Genomic DNA, 24,284 nt, shown 5'->3' on the forward strand with positions numbered 1-24,284 from the left:
ACCATTTTCTTTATTAACAAATTTCGAACATAAACACCACTCAATCATGGTCATGCAAGCAAGTTCTCATTAGTCACTAAGATTTTTTTAGCAAAAATCAACTCAATTCTCTTTTTAAGCCTAAGACCCATTCGGGTTTATCAAGAAAACACACATGCAAAGATCAATCTTGACATGCAAAGTCTTATATCACATTTTCAACTTGTTTTAAACCTTAACTTAGTCATTTAACTCATTTTCATCAAGATTTCTGAAGCACAAAGCCAAACATCACCTAATGACTCAACTTTAATCAAATTATTCAATCAACATGCATGCATTCACTTAATCACAAATCAATCTCTTCTAAACCCTTTTTCTATTCGGCGAAAATTCAAAATTCACAATCCAAGAACCAAACAAGGACATGCACATCTTGATCCTTTTTAAGACTAACATGCAATCACTTTTAGGCTATTCATACTTAGTGTTTACCAAGATTATCTCACAAAAAATCAATTTCCTTTCTTATTAACATAAAAATTCGAACCTAACTTAGCATGCATCAATAATTTTATTCCTTTTCAAGCTAATAACAATCCATTATTACTTTAAACAAGTTTACTCAAATCAAACAACTTTAAAGATTAAGTCAATTCGGCCTTTTTCAAAAACAAAATATGCAACTTGATATTCTTACTCCTTGAATCACAAATCATCCTATTTCTTAACATCAATTCATTAAATCATGCAATTAACCACAATCAACTTGATTTCTTTAAAATTATAATGGCCATTCGGCCTTTTTCAATCAAAACACCACATGCAAATATAAAGAATTCATCTTAAGGTTCTAGAGCTCAGTTTTTTTTAACATCATAGCTCACCACCGGTTCACCGGAGTTCATCACCGGTGGCGGTGGCATCTCGGTGGTGCCCTCATTCGAGGGTGTCCAACCATGAGCCCCCGATTTCTTAACCAAAACCAATGCAACAACACCACATGCAATCTAATTTCAGCACGTTAATCACAGAACATGAACTAATCAAGCAAGCCCTCGGTTCTTGGCTTGAAACCGAACCCAAAACACACACAATTCGGCATGCAAGCACCAATACACACATGCACATACTTCTACCTACACATAAGTGTTTATCATGAAGAATTAGGGATGATTGATGAGTTTGATCAAGGAAAAAGGAAGGATACCGAGAGAAATTGATGAGAGAGCCGAGAGAGAGTTGTTCGAGTGAGAGAGAGAGAGTGAAAGAAAAAGAGGAGAGAAAAGAGTGAGTGCACGGCAAGAAGAAGAAAATGGGGGGGGGGAGGAGTGTTTTATACTCCACCAAATAAGGGTAAAATAGTAATCTACTAACCCCCTTTTTAATTTGCATTTTGTTTCTCTTTTTACTTAATTGCAACAAAATTCAAAATAAAAATATTTCTCTCTCGGAAAGTCAAGAATTATTGAAAATGACATTTTTAACGCGTAGGCCTCGAAAATAGCTTTTTATCCATTACTCATAATAAGAATTTGAGCGAGCGGTTGATTTTATATGAATTTCGCAAACTCGCTTTAATAAATACCTTTTCCACATAAAATCGATTTAAAAATGCAAGGTCCAACAATTAAATTCACTTATTATTTTTAAAAAGTCTCTAGGACCTCTATGAAGATAACAGAACAATTCCCATGTTTTTATCCATCTCAGATGATTTTATAAAAATGCACAAAGGTTAATTAAACCTTTACTTAAATCACATAATTCCTTTAAAATTCACAAAATTGACACAAAACATATAATCATGCACACAGTCAAGCAATCACACGCATATAGTCACATAACGACTCAGGTCTGATCATAGAATATATCACTCTTAAATCTTTATCCTCTTTTACGCGTACCGGGTCACGTTCAGCCTGACGGCCCGACGCTCAGCGTTTCGATTACGCTTCTCATTATCTTTGCCAATTAACACGTTTCTTAAGACAAAATACTTTATTCATTCACTTCTCATATAATTCACATTTTATATTATTTAATTTTCATACTAGGACGGGTTCCGTTCTACCTGACGGCCCGAAACCACAGCTCGACTTCTAAGCTGACTCTTTAAAATGGAACGTTTTTATCCACGCTCCTTAACTCTAGTATACAGATAAGACAAATAATCACCACTTAATCACATAATCTCATCACATAACACATACTTTACTTTCTTAATTACGACACAAAATTCTCGGTCGTTACAAATGCTGATAGCAGTTCTGATGCTGCTGAGTTAAAGGTACCTCAAACAACTTATGCTTTTCATACTGATGATATTACTGAGTTGAGAAGATATCTTAAAACCATGTTCATTAGTTATAGAGATCAAACTTTAACATGTGAAAGATTAACTTCTAAAAATCTTGCTTATAAAAAGAGGAATGATTATTTAGAAAAAGAGTTAGTTATGTTCCATCAAACTCAGAAAGATAGAGATGATGCTTTCTATGTTAGAGATGAAGTGCTTAAAATGAATGAATCTCTAAAAACTGAGTTTGAAAGAGAGATTATCAGGATTGGACTAACTCTGGTAGAACGACTCAGAATTTGTTAAGTAGTGGAAACTGGAAAGAGGGCTTAGGTTATGGAGATGATAAGAATAATAAAGGAACTGTAGAAATTGAGCCTATAGTTGTTAAACAAAAGCCAAAGGTAAATCATGTTAAGTTTGTAGCTTTAAAGTCTGATATTGATAAATCAGAAGTTAAAGAGAAATTAACTTCTGACAAACCAAAACAGGATAAGCCAACTGAAGTTAACATAGGCTTAATGACAAAGAAGCAGCTTAAACATAAGCTGAAAGATGTTAAGAATGTAAACAAGGTAAAGCCACCTAGGAAAAATAGGAATGGAAAGGAATAAAAGCAATGATTATAAGCCTGTTCCTAATGCTCCTAGAAAGAAATGTTATAACTGTGGAAATTCTAACCATCTGGCTTCTTTTTGCAGGATGAATAAGAACATAAACTCCTTACCTTCAAAATCAGGAGTTAAGAGTCAGTCTGTTAGATATAGGCCACAAAATCCTTGTTTTCATTGTGGTAGTTTATGGCATTCCATTTATACTTGTAAGGAATATCATAGTTTGTACTATGATTATTATCAAATAAAACCTTCTTTAAAAAAGTTAGCTTTATTCCTTCTAGTGTAAGTTCTGATGCAAAGTCTGATATTGTAAATTCTGATAAGAAAATTGTTAACATAAACTCTGATGCTAAATCCACTGCAAATGTTAACAAACTTAATAAGACCAAAGGATCCAAGCAAGTCTGGGTCCTTAAAACTAATCATTAGTGGTCTTTGTGATTGCAAGGCAACAGGAAAAACATCCTAGTTCTGGATAGTGGATGTTCAGGACATATGACTGGAAACACAGCCCTGCTATCAGACTTTGTGGAGAAAGCTGGACCCAGGTGTTTCTTATGGAGATGGCAACATGGGAAAAACTCTGGGATATGGCAATATCAATCTTGGGAATGTCATCATTGAAAAAGTAGCTCTAGTCTCAGGACTTAAACACAATTTGCTGAATGTTAGTCAAATATGTGAAAGAGGTTATCATGTGGATTTCTTTGAAGAACACTGTGAAGTTGTAAGCAAATCTTCAGGTAAAGTTGTTCTGAAAGGATACAGGCATGGTAACATTTATGAAGCCAAGCTTTCAACAAGTACTGATGGTTCTGTAATCTGTATGTTAAGTAGAGCATCAATTGAAGAAATCTGGGATTGGCACAAGAAACTCTCTCATTTAAATTTCAATAATATAAATGAACTAGTCAAGAAAGATCTTATGAGAGGACTGCCAAAATCAGTATTTGCTCCTGATGGCCTTTGTGATTCCTGTCAAAAGGCAAAACAAAGAAAATCTTCATTCAAGAGCAAGACTGAATCTTCAATTCTTGAGCCTTATCACCTACTACATGTTGATCTATTTGGTCCAGTGAATGTCATGTCTATTGCAAAGAAGAAATATGCTATGGTCATAGTGGATGAGTTCACCAGATACACATGGGTGTATTTCTTGCACACAAAAGTGAAACTGCATCTATCTTGATTGATCATGTCAAATAACTAGATAAATTGGTCAAAGACTCTGTGAAAATCATAAGAAGTGATAATGGCACTGAGTTCAAGAATTTGATTATAGAAGAGTTCTGCAAAGACCATGGAATCAAGCAGGAATTTTCTGCTCCTGGAACTCCACAACAAAATGTAGTTGTTGAAAGAAAGAATAGAACTCTTATTGAAGCTGCACGAACTATGCTTGATGAAGCAAAGTTAACAACTTATTTTTGGGCTGAAGCTGTGCAGACTACTTGTTTTACTCAGAATGCAACACTTATCAACAAACATGGAAAGGACACCATATGAGATGGTGAAGAAAAAGAAACCAAATCTGAAGTATTTTCATGTATTTGGATGCAAGTGTTTTATTTTTAAGACTCATCCTGAACAGCTATCCAAATTTGATCTAAAAGCTGATGAAGGAATTATTGTTGGATATCCACTTTCCACAAAAGCCTTCAGAGTCTACAATTTAAGAACAAGGGTTGTCATGAAATCTATCAATGTCTCTTTTGATGATAAGAAGATTACTGGACTTGAAGATTTTAATGATCATGATCAGCTGAGATTTGAGAATGAAGTTTTATATTCTGATTCTGTAAACCCTGATAGTCTAAATCCTGACAGACTAAATCCTGATATTGCAAACTCTGATGGGTTAAACTCTGATGTTATTGAAACTGTGGTGACTATGCCAAAGGAAAATGCACCTGTGCAGGGGGAGCATATTGAAGATCCAACCACATCTCAAGAAGCATCAGAATCTAGAACAGGCTCTTCAAGTTCTGATTCGTCAAGTTCTGATGGGCCAAATTCTGATAATTCTGGAAACTCAAATTCTGAAGGATCCAACTCAGAGAGCATAATTTCAGGGGGAGCATCAGAAAATGTTGATGGAGCATGGATCATGGGGGAGCATCCAGTTCTAGAGATAACCTTCCATCTGCACAGAAGTGGACTAAAGCACATACGCCTGACTTGATTATTGGAGATCCTGAAGCAGGTATTAGAACTAGAACAACAACATCAAATGAATGTCTCTATCACTCTTTTCTTTCTCAGACTGAACCAAAGAAAGTGGAAGAAGCTCTTCAAGATGTTGATTGGGTGCAAGTAATGCAGGAAGAGTTAAACGAATTTGAAAGAAATAAAGTTTGGACCCTAGTGCCAAGACCAAAGAACATATCTATTTTTGGTACAAAGTGGATGTTCAGAAACAAAACTGATAGTGATGGCATAATTACAAGGAATAAAGCAAGGCTGGTTGCAAAAGGATACTCTCAACATGAGGGAATTGATTATGATGAAACATTTGCACCAGTTGCTAGATTGGAAGCAATAAGGATATTTTTGGCTTATGCTACTCATAAAAAGTTTACACTCTTTCAAATGGATGTAAAAAGTGCCTTTCTTAATGGAGAATTAGAAGAAAAGTATATGTTGAACAACCTCCAGGTTTTGTAGATTCAAAATTTCCTCATCATGTCTACAGACTTGATAAAGAACTTTATGGCCTTAAGCAAGCTCCAAGAGCATGGTATGAGACATTAGCTCAGTTTCTTCTGGAAAGTGAATTTAACAGAGGGACTATTGACAAAACATTATTTTATCTCAACCATGGAAAGGACTTACTTTTGGTACAGATATATGTTGATGATATCATTTTTGGTTCTACAAATGACAGACTTTGTAAAAGGTTTGCCAAGCTAATGCAGTCAAGATATCAAATAAGTATGATGGGATAACTTAGCTATTTTCTGGGCTTTCAAGTCAAGCAGAATGAAGAAGGAACTTTTAGTTGTCAATCTAAGTACACCAGAAATTTGTTGAAGAAGTTTGGAATGCAAGATTGTTCAAGTGCATCCACTCCTATGGCCACTGCAATAAAATTGGATAAGGATACTGGTACATCAGTAGATATTACTGATTACAGAGGTATGATTGGCTCACTACTCTATCTAACTGCAAGCAGACCTGATATCATGTATGCTATCTGTCTTTATGCAAGATTTTAAGCAGATCTAAGAGAACCTCACTTAACAGTTGTAAAAAGAATTTTCAAGTACCTTAGGGGTACAGTTGATCTAGGATTGTGGTATCCTAGAGAATCAGATATTAAGCTAATAGGTTACTCAGATGCAGATTTTGCAGGATGCAAAATTGATAGGAAAAGCACAAGTGAAAGCTGCCAATTTCTTGGAGGCAGATTGGTTTAACAAGAAACAGAAGTCAATTTCCACATCAACTGCAGAAGCAAAGTAGATTGCTGTAGGAAGCTGTTGTGCACAGATTCTTTGGATGAAGAATCAGTTACTGGATTATGGGTTAACATATTCTAAAATCCTTATTTACTGTGATAATCAAAGTGCTATTGCTATGACAGGTAATCCAGTTCAACACTCAATGACAAAGCACATCAGCATTAGGTACCACTTCAGAAGGGAACATGTGGATGAAGGTACAGTGGAATTGCATTTTGTTCCAACAGATCAACAACTAGCAGATATCTTCACAAAACCACTATGTGAAGCTACTTTTACGAGATTGGTAAATGAACTTGGAATGGTTTCAGGTTCTTTCTCTAAATCTGCTTAGTTTATGTTCTGATACATCAGACTTTATGATATGTATTTACAGATATTACTATCTTTGTGTATTCTGTGCTTAATTTGAAATCTTCTAAGTGCTGATTGTTGTCTGATGTGAATTTCTAAACTCTAATAGTGATATGAATGTTTCTGTGACCATTCAATCCAATGAGGATAACTGTGCTAGATGCTGACCTAGTAGTCTTTAATATACTAAAGATCCCATGTATGAAGTAATTGTTTATGTGGAAATCTTTTAACACTAGCAAATTCTGATACTGAGCTTAGTTGAAGTTTACTTTGTGTATCTTATTACTAAGTCAAAAACTAGAATAGTGCTTCTTATCTGTTAAGTTCTGATGTTAGTAAATCTGATGGATGTACTAAGTGCTGATAAGCCTCACTTATCAAAAGAAAAAGAAAGAAAAGAAATAAATATCATGTACTCCTTAGAGATCTAGAAAAATATATGTGGAAGGGAAGACACAAGTGCATTGCTGGTATTAAGTAATATGCATTATAAAAGCAAAATTTTCTTGGTGACTTTTCACATTCTCTGATTACTGGAGAAATACTCTGATAACAGCATAAATTCTGACAAGCAGTCGTGACTCACTTACACTGAGAAGCCACTGTAAAAAAGAATTTCAAAAGATGCATAAAATGAGCACAAAACAGTTGAGGTGGACTCATGCATGAACTCATTCTATAGTAGACTTCAAAATAATGACAGATTTTGAGCAAAGTTCTTAGATATGCCTTACTTCTAAGATGTACTGAAGTGAATCAGACTTTACTCTTTGTCTGATGTTATTCCCAGTGGACTAACAATGAGATTTACAGAAGGGGGGTTGAATGTAAATCTCAAAACTTTTTCAAGTTTTGAGTAGTTTCTAAGGCTAAGTGTTTTAGTGAACAAATGTGTGTGAATTGCTTGAAGCTAATACAGACATATATATATATTCAAACATAAATGTAAAGACCACAAAGAACTTAAAAACTTTTCTGGTGGATTTGTTGTTCCACCAGAGATGTGTTATTTCAGAAAATTTGTGATTCAAAGAATTAAATCACAGCTGCTTCCTAGTACAAACTAGATGATTTTCTCTCTGGATATTTCTAAACAGCTCAGGAAAATTCTTATCTAATTACTAGTTGCTACTTGGTTTATATATCACCAAGTTTACAAGTGAAGACAAAACTGTAAAATACAATTAAAAAGATTCTTCACATGTTTCTTCTTCATTTCTCTATCAAATGCAATTTAGGCTTGGCTGTAGATCTTTGAATACTTCCTTGTTTGCATCAGAATGGAAATGCTGCATTTTCTTGATTCCTCCTAGAGGCTTCCACATTCCAGTTTGTCTCTGTCAACCCATGTGCCTCTGTCAGCTTGTGAATTGTCACTATCAACTGCTAATGAACTAAGCATCCGTTGAAGCTTTCATCCGTTGATGTCTTATCCGTTGAGGCTTTATCCATTGAAGCTTTATCCGTTGATGCATTATCAGTTGAAGTCTTTATCCGTTGAAGCACTCATCCGTTGATAGATATTATCCGTTGAAGCATTAGAGACATCCGTTGAAGCTTTATTTCTTATCCGTTGAAGGTCTTCAATATCAGTTGATACTTCTTCACTTATACAAAATTACAAGGCATGAAATATTTACAATTAGCCCTCCTATTTGCATATCCACTAGTAGTCAACATGACTGATAACTTCCTACAACATCTAAGAATTACAACTTGAATCCAGAGAATGAAATGTGCTACAATACTAAACTTATTGCTAAGTAAAGCTACTCCTTCAACGGATAGCCAAGATGGTCTTATCTGTTGAGGCTACAAACACTAGATTTCTACTTAAGTGTTTTGTTTAACTTATCATCAAACTAATACACATATTCCTAACAATCTCCCCCTATTTATGTCTACTAGAACTGTAGGCATAAATTTGGGTTTAGCTTGATGATAACAAAACACTTGACAAATATATAAACTGTAATAAAGCAGAAATTCAAAAGTGCTGCAAAAATGTGTATGCTGAGATGGAATTGAAGAATTACATTATTTCCAAGGGTGCTCCTTTATCCTGAGCAGATTAGTTTCTTTTCCTTTGATTCCTTGTTTTCTTTCCTAGCCTCCTGTCATTCTCCTCTATTTGAAGTTGAAGTTATCTGTAGAATTCAGCTTTATCTTCTTCATTGATGTCCAACTTAGATTGCATATCCTTGAGAGTTTCATTACTGGCATATAGAGTTCAATGTCTGAAAATTCTTTTATGTCACAGATGTGAACATAATCATCCTTAGAGGCTTGAGGCTTAGGCTTAGGCTTCTGTGTGAATTTGATTGAGGCTTTAGAGGGTGTTGATTTGATTCTTCTTTTCTGCTTCTTTGATGGTGGAGAAGAGGTTAGAAAGGTGGGCAATTTGATGGTGTCCCAATCAATTGGTTCCTCCTTAGGAATGATTGTTTCACCATGAATATTTATGAAGGGGTCAGGCACAATGGGTTCAGGAATAGAAGGTAGTGGTTTGGATATTGATTGGGTTTCTTCAGTCTCATCTACCATCTTTTTCTTTGCATTGGCCTTCTTTCTGTTCCCTTTCTGCCATTCTTCTCTTTCCTTACTTCTTTCTTCCATATCAGTATCAACCATGTCCCCCATAGCTTCATCTTCACTTTTGTCTTCAATTTCTTTCTGTTCTTCAGCCTGACTTGACTTTAGCTGTTTTTCAAGCTTTGCTTGTGCTCTTTTGTCAGCTTTTAGCTGTTTGGCTTCTTCCTTCAACCTTCTGGTTTCTTCCCTCTTGGCTATTGAGAATTTGGGATGTCCTTGCATCACACATATGCTCTTTCCCTCTCTGAAGATAATAGCCATGTTCCTCCTTACAGCCACATCCATGGTCTCTTTGAGCTTTGTGATACTTCTACCCAACAGCTTGTCTTCATCAGGCTTTGGAAGAGGAAAATCCACTCCTTTCATCTGAGCAAGGCTTAGAGGATTCTTTGTAGAGTCCTTATTGGATCTGTTGTTGGGCTTGAGAACCATAGGTTTCAGATTCTTGGAAGAAGTCTCTCCAACCTTATTCCTCCATACTGGCTTGAGCTCCACAATAATTGATTCCACTTTTGTGCTGTGCTTCACAGATTGTGATTGAGAAGTTGTAGAACCAAATATTTGTTGCATCTTTTCATCAATCTTCTTCCTTTGCTCTTTGACTTGCAATTCAGCTGCTGCTATCTGGATTAGATCAATTCCATCAAGCTTTCCTTTGATTTGAATAATTGGAGAAGTGGTGATGGCAGGAACTAGCACTTGAGAAATTTGAACTGTTGTTGATGGCTCTCCTTCCCCTTCCCCTTTATTCTCCCCCTTTTTGTTATTATCAAGGGTAGGGGTCAAGCCTTGAGCTTTTGCCAGCTGCATGAGTAGATTTATTTGAGTTTGTTGATTCTGAAGAATAGTGACCATAGAGTCTTCAATGATCTGAACTCTGGTTTCCAATCTGGCCAGCCTCTTGTCAGCATCAGATTCTTTCCTCTGTCTCCCCAACAAATCTTGCATAGTACCATAAGGTATGACTGAATCCAACTTCTCAGCATTGTAGGATTTCAGATCAGCAATGTCCTGCTTGAGCTCATCCACACTTAGATTCTGTTTGAAATGCTGCAACTGCAAGAGATGCAGAGATTCCAGATGAGCTTGAAGTATTTCCTTGGTACCAGCATCTATATTCTCCTAAAGGGCCTTCTAAATTGTCATGACTTGTCTGACCAAAGTGACACCAAACTCTCCTGGTGTTGATGCTTTTGCCCATGCCCATTCAGGAAGATCTGGAACAGAACTTGGGCCTGCTACTCCCCCTAAGTTCATGCTCTCATCCAAAGAATCAGAGTCATCATCATTAGAATTTACTCCAAATTCTTCAGATGGCTCACCAGCTTGAGAAGGCAGCCTGTTAACAGCAGCTTTGTCTTTGAGAAGAGATTCTGAAGTGTGTACAATGTTTAAAGTCTGTTCTGCCTCCACATTGCCCTGAGCAGCCAATAATTGATAGGCTGAAACAGGATGAGTAAAAGTGTCAGCATCCAAGGAAATGTTATCAATTACAGCTTTGTAATGTTGCTGAAATTGTCTTTCCTTTTCTGCATCATCCACTGTCATTGACTCACTAGCAATGGCTGGATCTACCCTTATAGCTTCTGTACCTGCCTTTCTCTCATTTTCTCTATGTTCTTGCATCAGGGGCTCCCCCTGGCTCACACACACCCTCACCCTCACCTTCTAAGGTGGCACTCCTCTCACTCACTTTTGCCATGCTGGAAGAAATAGCATGCATATGGTGACTCTCAACCTCTCCTTTTGCCTGGGAGCAACCCAGCCTCTCACTCAAAAGATCACTCCCTTCCCTCAAACCTAAAAGTGATTGTACAGTAACCATGTCCTCTACAGTTGGAATTGTTTCTGTTATGAGTGTAGAGACCATCAACGGATAGGGAGTATCTGTTGAAGTGGAAACTGATGGTATCAACGGATAACTGCTGCTAAGCTTATCCGTTGAAGAACAACCACTTATCAACAGATGAGAGATATCCGTTGAAGAAGGAAAAGATGTAGATATTGAAAGTGACACAATTGTTGAATCTGTGTGAATTGATTTTAAGTGAGGTGACACAGATTCTTCAACTACATCTGAAAGAATTGGCCGATGATCCAACAAATCATCTAAAAGATGATGATCATCAGGTTTTGAGTGGGGCTCCTCCCTGAGTTTTAATGAGGGAGAATCAGGAATTGATGTGAATATCATATCCACATCCAGAGAGGGTGATGGAGAGTTTGATGATTGGTGTGTTTCTATTATGAGAGAATGGGGCTGTGACTCCATATTTGCTGGAATCACATTAAGCTAAATTTGTGAAGGCACAGATACAAGTGGATGTATCTGTGCTGTGTGTACCCCTTGTGTGGAAACTAGGGTCTTGGCTTTCTTCTTCCTTGAAAAGGCTTTAATTGGTGAATGTGTGGCTTCAGTGTCCCTCCCTCATTTGTTCTGTGTCCCTGGTTGGGGACTATTTTCAATAGTTGCAACCTTTTGGGAGGATGCAACTAGGGATGTGTTTGACTCCTTTTGAACCACCACAGTCTTTTGAGAGACTGTGGCTTGGCTGGCTTGGGTACCACTCACCTCTCCCACCTTATCCTGGGGGGTTTCTTGATGTTAACCCCTCCCCTCACCACTCACACCCTGTTCACTCCCTTCAGGGTTTATGGTAGTTGTTACAACTGTTGTCTTTTGAGAAATAACAGAGGTAGTTTTCTTTGACTTGAGTTTTGAAACTTTAGTTTTGGTGGCTTTGGTAGGAACCTGTTTGGACAAAGACACAGATTCCATTGCCACACTGGAAGACAAAGAAACAATGGGGTTGGAAATAGTAGGAGTTATAGAAGTGTTTACCTCACTTACCTGTGGTGCATTCATGATTGGCAAATATACCAATGGCACCTGGCTGTTGAGGTTCATTCTCAAAAGGTCTGCAAGGACCCTTTTCTCTTGTGCCCAACATTTGAGTTTATTATTCTCATTTGATATAACCAATCCTTCAGCAATATGGTTAGCCAATAACATAAAAAATCTAGCATAGTAGATGTTATGTGGTCTATTAGCTTTGTTACCTAATCTGGAACCTAATTCTAGCATGACACAGTTGCTAAAATTAAAGTACCTATCAGAAACTAGCATATAAAGCATATTAACAAGAGATGAAGTTATGGCATCAAAATTGCTAATCTTCCCAGAGAAAACCTTAATAAAGGCATCTCCAAGAAAACTCCATTCTTTCCTAAGGCCATTCCTTCTAATGCTACCTAAACTAGCAGAATCAAAAGCATAGCCTATGGAATCTAACATAGCAGATACATCTTTATCAGTGTGTGGTGTTATGGCATTATTCTCAGGCAACTTAAAGCAAGACTGTATATCATCACAGTTAATGCAATAATCCTTACCTTTGAGAGAGAAGGCAATAGTCATATCTGTGGAGTTGAACTCTGCAGTTGTCCAAATCTCCTCAATCACCTCACAGTAGATGGTTGGGGCTTCCAGCATTGCATAGCTCAGTTTGCAGTTTTTGATGAAGTCCATCATCTTGTGATAATCAGAATGGGCTTCATTCTTTTCAACCAAGGCTACAAAATTATTCTTTTCATAAACAAATCCTGTTTGAGACATAATTTTGACTACTGGTTCCATTGTTGTGAGTAGAGGTTGCAGAGAAAAACTTGAGAATTTTGGGAGAGAAGGAGAATGAAAATTGCAAGAAAGCGTAAAGTGAAAATAAGAGTTCAATGGGCTTTTATACTTTCTTGAATTAAAATGTAAATAAAATGATACTTTTAAGTAAATTACAGCCGTTCAAGAATAAATAAAACTGTAGAAATTCTAAACTGCCTTTAATACAAATACATACAACAGTGTATATCTGTATCAACGGTTAAGTAAAGAAATCAACGGCTGTGACTTATTGAAAGTAACTGATGTGACACTTCAACGGATAAGGTAAATAGTTATCCGTTGATGACCAACACTATTTTATCCGTCGAGGGATAAAATTACCAGAAATGTATTTGTCTTTCAACAGATAATGAACATCCGTTGATAGAACAATTTTGGCTTTTAACGGATAGGAAATATCCGTTGATAGGATAGGTCTTTCTTAAAGCCAACTTTGTTCTTGCAGCAAATTCATTTCAGGCTTCAATGCAGATTATATAGAGGACATAAATTTATGAATAATTAAGCATACCTAGCTCACTTACTAATCTTGTGAATGTTGATTCATCAAGTGGCTTGGTAAATATGTCTGCAATCTGCTTTTCACTTGGAACAAAATGAAGTTCCACTGTACCTTTCATCACATGTTCCCTAATGAAGTGGTACTTGATATCAATGTGCTTGGTTCTTGAGTGCTGCTGGATTTTCAGTAATGGCAATGGCACTTGTGTTGTCACAGAATATTGGAATTTTGTCAACAGTCAAACCATAGTCAAATAGTTGATTCCTCATCCATAGTATCTGTGCACAGCAACTACCAGCAGCAATGTACTCAGCTTCAGCTGTTGATGTAGAAACAGAATTTTGCTTCTTGCTGAACCATGACACAAGCTTGTTCCCTAGAAATTGACAGGTGCCAGTTGTGCTTTTCCTGTCTATTTTACAGCCTGCATAATCTGCATCTGAGTAGCCAATTAGATCAAAACCAGACTCTCTAGGGTACCAAATTCCTAGATTTGGAGTCCCTTTGAGATATCTGAAGATTCTTTTAATAGCCACTAAGTGAGATTCTTTAGGGTCAGTTTGAAATCTAGCACAGAGATATGTAGAAAACATTATATCAAGTCTACTAGAAGTTAAATATAAAAGTGAGCCAACCATGCATCTATAACTTGAAATATCCACAGACTTTTCAGCCTTGTTTAATTCAAGCTTGGTGGCAGTGACCATGGGAGTTTTTGCAGATGAACAATCCATTAAGTCAAACTTCTTTAAAAGATCATAAATGTATTTAGTTTGACTAATGAAAATTCCACCACTAACTTGTTTAACTTGTAAACCAAGAAAATAAGTTAGCTCTCCCATCATGCTCATTTCATATTTACTTTGCATTAACTTAGCAAACTTTTTACAAAGCTTATCATCAGTAGATCCAAATATAATATCATCTACATAAATTTGAACAATTATTTTAGAGCCATTAATATTTCTAAAGAAGAGAGTTTTGTCAACAGTACCTCTTGTGAAGTGATTATCTAGAAGGAATTTTGACAAAGTTTCATACCAGGCTCTAGGTGCTTGCTTTAGTCCATAGAGTGCTTTCAACAGATAATACACATAGTCTGAAAAGTTTGGATCTTCAAATCCTGGAGGTTGGCTTACATAAACTTCTTCCTCCAAATCCCCATTTAGAAATGCACTCTTGACATCCATTTGATAGACTTTGAAATTGGCATGGGCTGCATAGGCTAGAAAGATTCTGATGGCCTCAAGTCTGGCAACTGGAGCAAATGTTTCATCAAAATCTATTCCTTCTTGTTGAGAATAGCCTTTAGCAACCAATCTGGCTTTATTCCTTATGACAATGCCATTTTCATCCATCTTGTTTCTGAATACCCATTTTGTGTCAATAGAACTCTTGTTCTTTGGCTTGGGTACCAGCTTCCATACTTTGTTCCTTTCAAATTGGTTTAGCTCCTCTTGCATTGCTAAAATCCAATCTGGATCCAATAGAGCTTCTTCCACTCTCTTAGGTTCCTCCTGTGATAGAAAGCTACTATACAGATATTCATCTTGAGTAGCCCTTCTAGTTTGCACTTTAGATGTAGCATCACCAATGATCAGTTCAAAAGGGTGATTCTTGGTCCATTTCCTTTGAGGTGGTAGATTAGCTCTAGATTAGGTTGCCTCAGTATTTTCATGATGTGAGATAGAATGTTGATTGGTTGAAACTCCCCCTGAGTTGCTGATCCTTTGAAAGGAATTGGGAGCTCTATCAACTGATGAAGTGAATTGATTATCCGTTGACAGACTGTGATCAACAGATGCTTCATATGAACTTCAACGGATGATGCACTTTGTCTTTCAACGGATGCTGCATTGCTTCTTTCAACATAAGCTAAATTATGACTTTCAACGGATGCAGCATTCTGTGCATTATCCAAAGGCAGATTCTGAATTCTTCTTGAGATGCCTTCTTCATCATTCTCATCTTCACCATCATCACAATATATCTCAATGTTGTCAAATTTGAGTCCTTCATAATGTCCCTCATCTGTTAGTCCATCAATCTATTTATCATCAAACACAACATGCACAGATTCCATGACAATGTTGGTTCTTAGATTGTAGACCCTATAAGATTTTCCAGCAGAATAGCCAACAAATATTCATTCATCAGCCTTTGCATCAAACTTCCCTTTGTGATCAGATTGATTCCTTAACATGTAACATTTGCAACCAAAGACATGCAGAAAGTTTAAAGTTGGTTGTCTTCTCTTGAATATTGATAGGGAGTCATGCCTTTTGCCTGATTGATTAGAGAAATATTCTGAGTGTAACATGCACAGTTAACAGCCTCAGCCCAAAAGTAAGTTGGGAGTTTTGACTCTTCAAGCATTGTCCTTGCAGCTTTAATTAGTGATCTGTTCTTCCTTTCCACCACACCATTTTGTTGTGGAGTCCTTGGAGCTGAGAACTCATGCATGATCCCATTTTCTTCACAGAATAACTTCATGGTTGAATTCTTGAACTCAGTTCCATTGTCACTCCTAATATTCCTTACTTTGAAATTAGGATGATTGTTGACTTGCTTGATATGATTGATAATGATTTTACTAGCTTCATCCTTTGATCCAAGAAAATAGACCCATGAAAACTTAGAGAAATCATCAACAATCAATAGGCAATATCTTTTCCTTGAAATTGACAATACATTGACTGGTCCAAAAAGATCTATGTGTAGCAGTTGTAATGGTTCATCAATTGCAGATTCAAGCTTCTTACTGAATGATACTTTCTTTTGCTTTCCTTTCTGACAAGCATCACACAGTCCATCCCTTGTGAATTCCACTAGAGGCATTCCTCTAACTAAGTCCTTTTTGACTAGATCATTCATTGTCTTGAAATTCAAATGGGACAGCTTCTTGTGCCATAGCCAACTTTCAACTGCACTTGCTTTGCTGAAAAGACAAGTAATGGATTCTGCATCTGTAGAGTTGAAGTCAGCTAAGTACACATTCCCTTTTCTAACTCTAGTTAGAACCACTTTATTGTCCTTTTTACTTGTGACAATACAGGCTTCAGAATTGAAGGAAACAGTATTCCCTCTGTCACATAGTTGACTGATGCTCAATAAGTTGTGTTTGAGACCATCAACCAATGCAACTTCATCAATGATGACATTTTCTTTTGAAATCAAGCCATATCCCATAGTGAATCCTTTGCTGTCATCTCCAAAGGTTATGCTAGGGCCAGCTCTCTCCTTAAACTCTGTGAGCAAGGTGAAATCTCCTGTCATGTGTCTTGAACAGCCACTGTCCAAGTACCATAGATTCCTTCTTTTTCCCTGCACACAACAAAATCAATCAAGTTGATTTTGGTACCCAAGTTTCCTTGGGTCCAACCTTGTTAGTCTTTTTCCTAGACTTCATTCCTCCTGCATCTTTTGACTTAGGTAACTTTGGGTCAACCTTGATCTCAGATGTGGTTGGTTGAAGTGTAGGGTTAGTCACAGAATCATTTAGCACATTTGATTGAATTTGATAAGGCATAGATTGTGCAAACATGTTATTCCATATAGGCATATTGTATGGCATTTGAGGCATACTAAATGCAGTAAAATAAGGATTATTAATATATGGCATGTTTGCAAAATGTGTATGGGGATTCTGATGAGACATAACAGGCATGGCATGCAGAGGTGACATAGACATGTTAGGCATGGATGGATTTGAAGACATGGGAGCATTTCTAACAGATTTGCAATTATCAGATAGGTGAATTAACACTTTTACAATGCACACAGCTTTTTCTAGGAGCATACCTATCAGGTGTGTAATTGTTATGTTTATTAATCCCTACCTTCCCATTTTTTTTAGATTTTCTTTTAGTTTCTTTCTTATCCTCAACCAACTTAAGCCTATTTTTCAGCTGATCTAAAGTCATGTGTCCTATATTCACCTTACTGACATCTTTGGATGTGCTAGCTCCTTCTTTGACAAAGTTCTTGAGAGTTGAATCATTCTTCTTATTGAGATTTTTATTTTTAAAATTACTTGCCTATTTTAATTGATGAGCCTTCAACGGATGCTCCTTTTCTTCCTTCAACGGATAACTTTCATCATCCGTTGATTCCACATCCGTTGATAATCCATCAATTAATTCTAACTCCTTTTTGTTTTTCTTTCAGGCATCCTCACAGAATGATTCAATTCCCTGAACCTTGGCAATCTGAACGCTAACATCCCTAGATGTTTTCCAGGCCTTGATTACCTCTTGCTCACTTTCTAACTGTTTAGAAAGAATTTCTACTTTCTTAACAGCTTCTTCTAGTTCACTTTCAACAGTCAAGCATTTAAGTTTAATCTTTTCAAGCTCAATTACCTGATTCTCTAACACAACATTCCTATCACTTAAAAACACATTATTCTCTTTGATCCTAGTGTTTTCTTTAGCTAGTGATTTAAGGGAAACACGCAAATGATATAATTCATTGGACATATCATTTATGGCTTCATTGCATTCATGTTTAGAAAGCTGAGAGAGATCAGTAGTAATTACCTGGTTGCTTGATGAACTAGTTTCATTTTCATCAGAATTAGCCATCAGGGCTAGGTTGACATATTCCATATCATCATCTTCATTGACCCCATCTGCTGCCCAATCATCTTGAGTGAGAAAAGCTCTTTCCTTTTGTTTGAGCAAATCAAAATACTTCTTTTTGTAATCAACTTGCTCAAATTTCTTTTTATCAAAGGTTGGATTCCTACACTCACTTGCAAAGTGTCCACTAATGCCACAGTTGTAACATTTGAACTTTGATTTGTCCACCATGTTTTTGTTTGGCTTAGTGAATTTTGTATTTTTCCAGAACTTCATCTTTGTAAACCTCCTGGACAGAAAAGCCAGATGTTCATCAATATCATCAAAGTCATCCAGACTGGAATTGTCTTCATCCTCAGCTACTTGCTCTTTACCCTTGCTTGATTCTGATTTGCTTGTGCCAATTTTGAGACTTGGCATTGTCTTTTCCTCATTCCTGGCTTCAACCTTCTCACTGTCAGCTACAAGTGCAACTGATCCTCCTTTTCTCTTTCCCTTTTCCAACAGCTCATCTTGCTCCATCTCAAGTTCATATGTCTTCAAAATTCCATATAATCTTTCAAGTGTGAAGTCCTTATAATCTTGAGAATTTCTTAGAGAAACAGTCATAGGCTTCCATTCCTTTGGTAGAGACCTTAGAAATTTTAAATTGGAGTCCTTGACTTGGTAAATTCTCCCATACAGCTTCAATCTATTCAACAGTTTCTGAAATCTGTTGAAGGTATCATTCAATGATTCTCCTTCTTCAAAGTGAAAATATTCATACTGTTGAATGAGAAGCTGCTATTTTGTTTTCTCTAACCTTCTCAGTGCCTTCACAGATAAGCTGCACAGTATCCCAAATTTCCTTAGCAGTTTGGCTGTTGATGACATTGTCAAACATATCTTGATCCAGGCCATTAAACAGAATGTTCATGGCTTTCTTATCCTTGTGGACCTCTTCAATATCTTCAACAGTCCATTCTGCCTTTGGCTTGGGAATAGACTGTCCAACAGCAACTGTTGCAGTAGCAGCTGTTGCCACCTTGTGTGGGATGTGAGGACCATTTTCAATGCAGTTGATGTAGCTTTCATCTTGAGAGAGAAGATGTAAATGCATCTTCACCTTCCAGTGATGATAGTTATCTCTTTCCAGGATTGGAATCTTTACACCAATATCCTTCTTACTCATGATGTTAGCAGAATAGATCTTTAAACTCTTTGTATGTTAAGAGCAAGCTCTGATACCAACTGTTATTCCCAGTGGACTAACAATGAGATTTACAGAAGGGGGGTTGAATGTAAATCTCAAAACTTTTTCAAGTTTTGAGTAGTTTCTAAGGCTAAGTGTTTTAGTGAACAAATGTGTGTGAATTGCTTGAAGCTAATACAGACAGATATATATTCAAACACAAATGTAAAGAACACAAAGAACCTAAAAACTTTTCTGGTGGATTTGTTGTTCCACCAGAGATGTGTTATTTCAGAAAATTTGTGATTCAAAGAATTAAATCACAGTTGCTTCCTAGTACAAACTAGATGATTTTCTCTCTGGATATTTCTAAACAGCTCAGGAAAATTCTTATCTAATTACTAGCTGCTACTTGGTTTATATATCACCAAGTTTACAAGTGAAGACAAAACTGTAAAATACAATTAAAAAGATTCTTCACATGTTTCTTCTTCATTTCTCTATCAAATGCAATTTAGGCTTGGCTGTAGATCTTTGAATACTTCCTTGTTTGCATCAGAATGGAAATGCTGCATTTTCTTGATTCCTCCTAGAGGCTTCCACATTCCAGTTTGTCTCTGTCAACCCATGTGCCTCTGTTAGCTTGTGAATTGTCACTATCAACTGCTAATGAACTAAGCATCCGTTGAAGCTTTCATCCGTTGATGCCTTATCCGTTGAGGCTTTATCCGTTGAAGCTTTATCCGTTGATGCATTATCAGTTGAAGTCTTTATCCGTTGAAGCACTCATCCGTTGATGGATATTATCCGTTGAAGCATTAGAGACATCCGTTGAAGCTTTGTTTCTTATCCGTTGAAGGTCTTCAATATCAGTTGATACTTCTTCACTTATACAAAATTACAAGGCATGAAATATTTACAATTAGCCCTCCTATTTGCATATCCACTAGTAGTCAACATGACTGATAATTTCCTACAACATCTAAGAATTACAACTTGAATCCAGAGAATGAAATGTGCTACAATACTAAACTTATTGCTAAGTAAAGCTACTCCTTCAACGGATACCCAAGATGGTCTTATCTGTAGAGGCTACAAACACTAGATTTCTACTTAAGTGTTTTGTTTAACTTATCATCAAACTAGTACACATATTCCTAACATCTGATATTTAGCTTATTGCACACACAAACAATCCATATTAATGATGAAAATTACTGTGGTGAAAAATGTTATTTTAGATGAGCAGTCTTAGTGTCAGTTGCATAAATTCTGAGGATAAGTTCTGATGGAAGTTCTGATGATTAAGTTCTGATGTACCCATATCAGTATTTGTGTGAAGAATTACAGGAATAAACATTCACTTTTGAGTTAAGGAGCCATATTCTGATGACTTTTAAATTCTGATAATAATCAAGTTCTGATGCTGACGTGGCAGTATTTATTTACTTGGTTTATTTTTTGGTCATTACTTGAACGGTCATATTTTTACAGATTATTGGTTTATGTGAGATAAAGCAGTCATAATTATTTATTTAGTGGGAATAGTTTTTTTTAAATGAACGTGCAATATAATTATTACTTATTTACCGTTCCCATTAACTTTTGCCTTAACTGCTGCATGGCTGATAGGTGTAAAGGTCTATTCCACTTCTCATTAACTGCTGTCACGTGGGGTGTCTAAGTAAAAGAGCTAAAAGATTTTCAAATCTTTTATTTTCATTTTTATTCTACTCACTCTCTCTCTTTTCTTATCCTCTCTCACATTTTCTGACGGTTTTCTTTACAGACATTTTCTCAAACACCTTACAGGCACTCTAATTTCTTACTTATTTCTGATGGCACCCAAGGATTTAATTATTGATGGAGCCAAATTTGTACCAAATAACTATGCTGCAATCTTGAATAAGGCTGAAGCTCCATCAGATCTGCACTTTGTGCAAGATTTATTCGCTCATAGTGAGATTGGGTATGCCTTGACCCAACCGTCAAACTATTTCAAGCCAACAAGTGCTGACATTTTGGAGAACTAGGCTTTTTGATGGTGGTGGTGCTACTGGTACTCCAAGCATTGTTTTCACATCAGGAGATGTCGAGCATGTGGTTACTCCTAGAGCAGTTCGTAAAGCTCTCCACTTACCTGAAGGTTGCACATTCTCAACAGTGGAGGATCCTGTCTTACATCAGCTTATGGCCAGTTTGGGCTATGAGAAAAGTTGGGGAAAGCTGGGTCAACTGAAAAGAGCAAATATCAGAAAGCAATGGAGCTTTTTCTTTGATTGTATCACTAAGGCATTCGCCAATAAGTGCTCCAACTTTGATGCTATTCCCATCATGAGTCAACAAATCGGGTATGCCCTTATTCATCAAACTCATTTTGATTTTGCAAGTGTTGTGCTAGGTTTCATAGGGGATAGGATGACAGAGGATAGGAATGTAGTATACTTTGCTAGATTCTGTCAGCTTATATATACTTTCTGTTGTGCTGATGAACCTCAACCTACCAGTGATTTAAATCCACCCTTTAAGCTTGTAAAAAGGACTTTTAATGATTTGTTAAATGTTGACTTAAGAAACAAGTGCAGAGACCCTTACAGATTCCTCAGTTAGTAAAACAGATCTTGGTAAATGCTGATCCACAAACATACACATCTGTTTACCCTGATGTTCAACCCACTAACACATCACAGCCAACTCAACAGCCATCAAAACCTACCATCTCTCACCAACCTCAAACTTCTCAACCTCAACCAACTCAACCCTCCATCAGGACATATTTCAAACCATCACAGTCATCTAAACCTCAACTTTCAGCACATCCTGTGAAACCTTCATCTTCCAAACCTAAGAGGACTAAGATAGTATCTCAGACTCAACAGAAGAGAAGGAGAATAGTTCTGAGAGATGAGTCAGATACTGAGGAATAGGTTCCAATATCAGAACCTGTTGTTGTAGAAGCTGAGAAGATCTCTTCTCAGAAAGATACTGAAACTGGGAGTTATAGGCCCCTAAAAAGGCTTAGAAAGCTAAATACTGATGATGAATCTCCCAAAGTCTCTAATTCTACAAAGAGACTTGAAAAGCAAAGAGCCAGGAGGGCTGTAAGTGTATCATCACACTCTGAAGACACTTTGGAAGCAGCAGCTAAGGAAGGGGTCAGGAATCTCTGATCCTAACAGAACCTATAGTAATTGAATTACTTCCCACAGCCGAATCAGACTTTACTCAAGCTCCAAAGTCTCCTATTCAAGAGGAAGAGAATATTTCAGAGCAAGTGCCTACACCTCCCGCGTCTCCTATCATTAATCCAGTACATGTTGAAGACCCATGTACAAGTGCTTAAATTGATATTCATAACTTGATTGTACCTAAGGTTTTGTACTTGGAAGCTCCACCAACTCAACTCACTCCACCAACAACACCAATTCTAGATGCTGATTTCAATGAAGATATTCCAACTACACCAATTCTGAATCTGGATTATGAAAATCAGATTTTAGGTGAGCATCAAGATTTGGCTGTTGATCAAAACTTAGTTACAGATCAGAACTTAGAGGATAATGTTGAAGCCTCTATAACCTCACATACTGTTATTTTATCAGAGGATACTGATGCTGCAGGCTCTATAAGTTCTGATGCTGATAATGCTGAATATACTGGTGAAGCTGCTGCAATTGTAGATGCTGATGCAGCTGGTCCATCTGGACATGCACCTCAATAAGCTCCATGCAAAGCTGATTTAATCAAGAAGTTTGTTAGAGAGGATGCACCAATACCTTGGAGTGAAACTCCTAGAGGAAAAGAGTGGACTAAGGAGTGGAACTCAGTTAGTTTTGTTTCTACTGAAAAAATTCTTGCTGAGCACCTTGCCAAAGCTGATGAAATGCTGATAAATGATGATTTCAAGGCACAGCCGAGAGTTACTGTAATGAGTACAAGGCAGCTTTAAGGTCAACACTCAATAACTCAAGCCAAGGTATATAAAATTCAAGAATCTCTAATCCAGAAAGATATGATTATAAAATTGGAAAAGAACAGATTTTTCAAGGCAGCCTTTGACCGAATTGGGTATATTGAAAAGACTCAGGAGAAGCAACAAGATCAAATTTCTGAAATTCTAAAGAAACAAGCTTCTCAGCAAACTCAACTCAATGAGATACAATCCTCAGTGGAATTGCTTGTCTCTCTTCTTTTACCTGCTGATGCCAAAAAGGGGGAGAAAGTAATTAAGTCTAAATGCAAATCTATTCAATCACTGAAGAGTAAGGATGATGGAAAAGATGACCAGGGAAACTCTGGAATGGGTAGAGGTCATGGTCAAGGTAAAGGTTCTTCATCAAAGACAACTGAAATTTCTACACAAAGAACAAGTTCTGATGCTGGGAGAAGAATAAGTTCTGATACTGGTAAAAAGATAAGTTCTACTGGACATCTGGAGCTTGATGACGAAATTTCAAAGATATTATTTCTCAAAGAAAATACAAGAATGGACTTTGAAATTCTAAATGAAGAAGAAGCTAGACTCAAAGCAGAAAATGTTAACTTCAAGTCTAAAGCTTCTGTTGTTGAAAAGAAACCGCCAAAGCCTAAGGGCATTGTGATAAAAGAAAGGTCAATTTCTGAGGCAACCAAAGCCAAATCACAAGTGGGGGTAGATCCAAGATCCAAAGGCAAAGAAAAAATTGATGAACCTGTAAAGGTATATGTGCTAGTCATGGATGAAAAAATAATTGATGAAGAAGATGCTAGTCTTACTCTGATGAAAAAGAAGATTTTATAAATCAACCTCTGACATGGCTCAAGTTGTTCAGAGTCAAGATGTAGTAAGTTCTGATATGACAGTTAAGCAAGCAACCTCTGACATAGCTCAAGTTGGCTTGATATCAGAAGATAAGGAAAAGGAAACCTCTGACATTGCTCATGTTAAACCTACAAAGATGCTACTACCAGGATTCACTAAAGCTCAACAGACTCAACCTTTGAAGACTACATCAAGTGGTTTTGAAGCAAGAGTTGTTACAGGAAAGGAAGAAAGAGACAAATCAGG

This window comes from Apium graveolens, chromosome 11, assembly GCF_009905375.1.
Source record: "Apium graveolens cultivar Ventura chromosome 11, ASM990537v1, whole genome shotgun sequence".
Taxonomy (NCBI): domain Eukaryota; kingdom Viridiplantae; phylum Streptophyta; class Magnoliopsida; order Apiales; family Apiaceae; genus Apium; species Apium graveolens.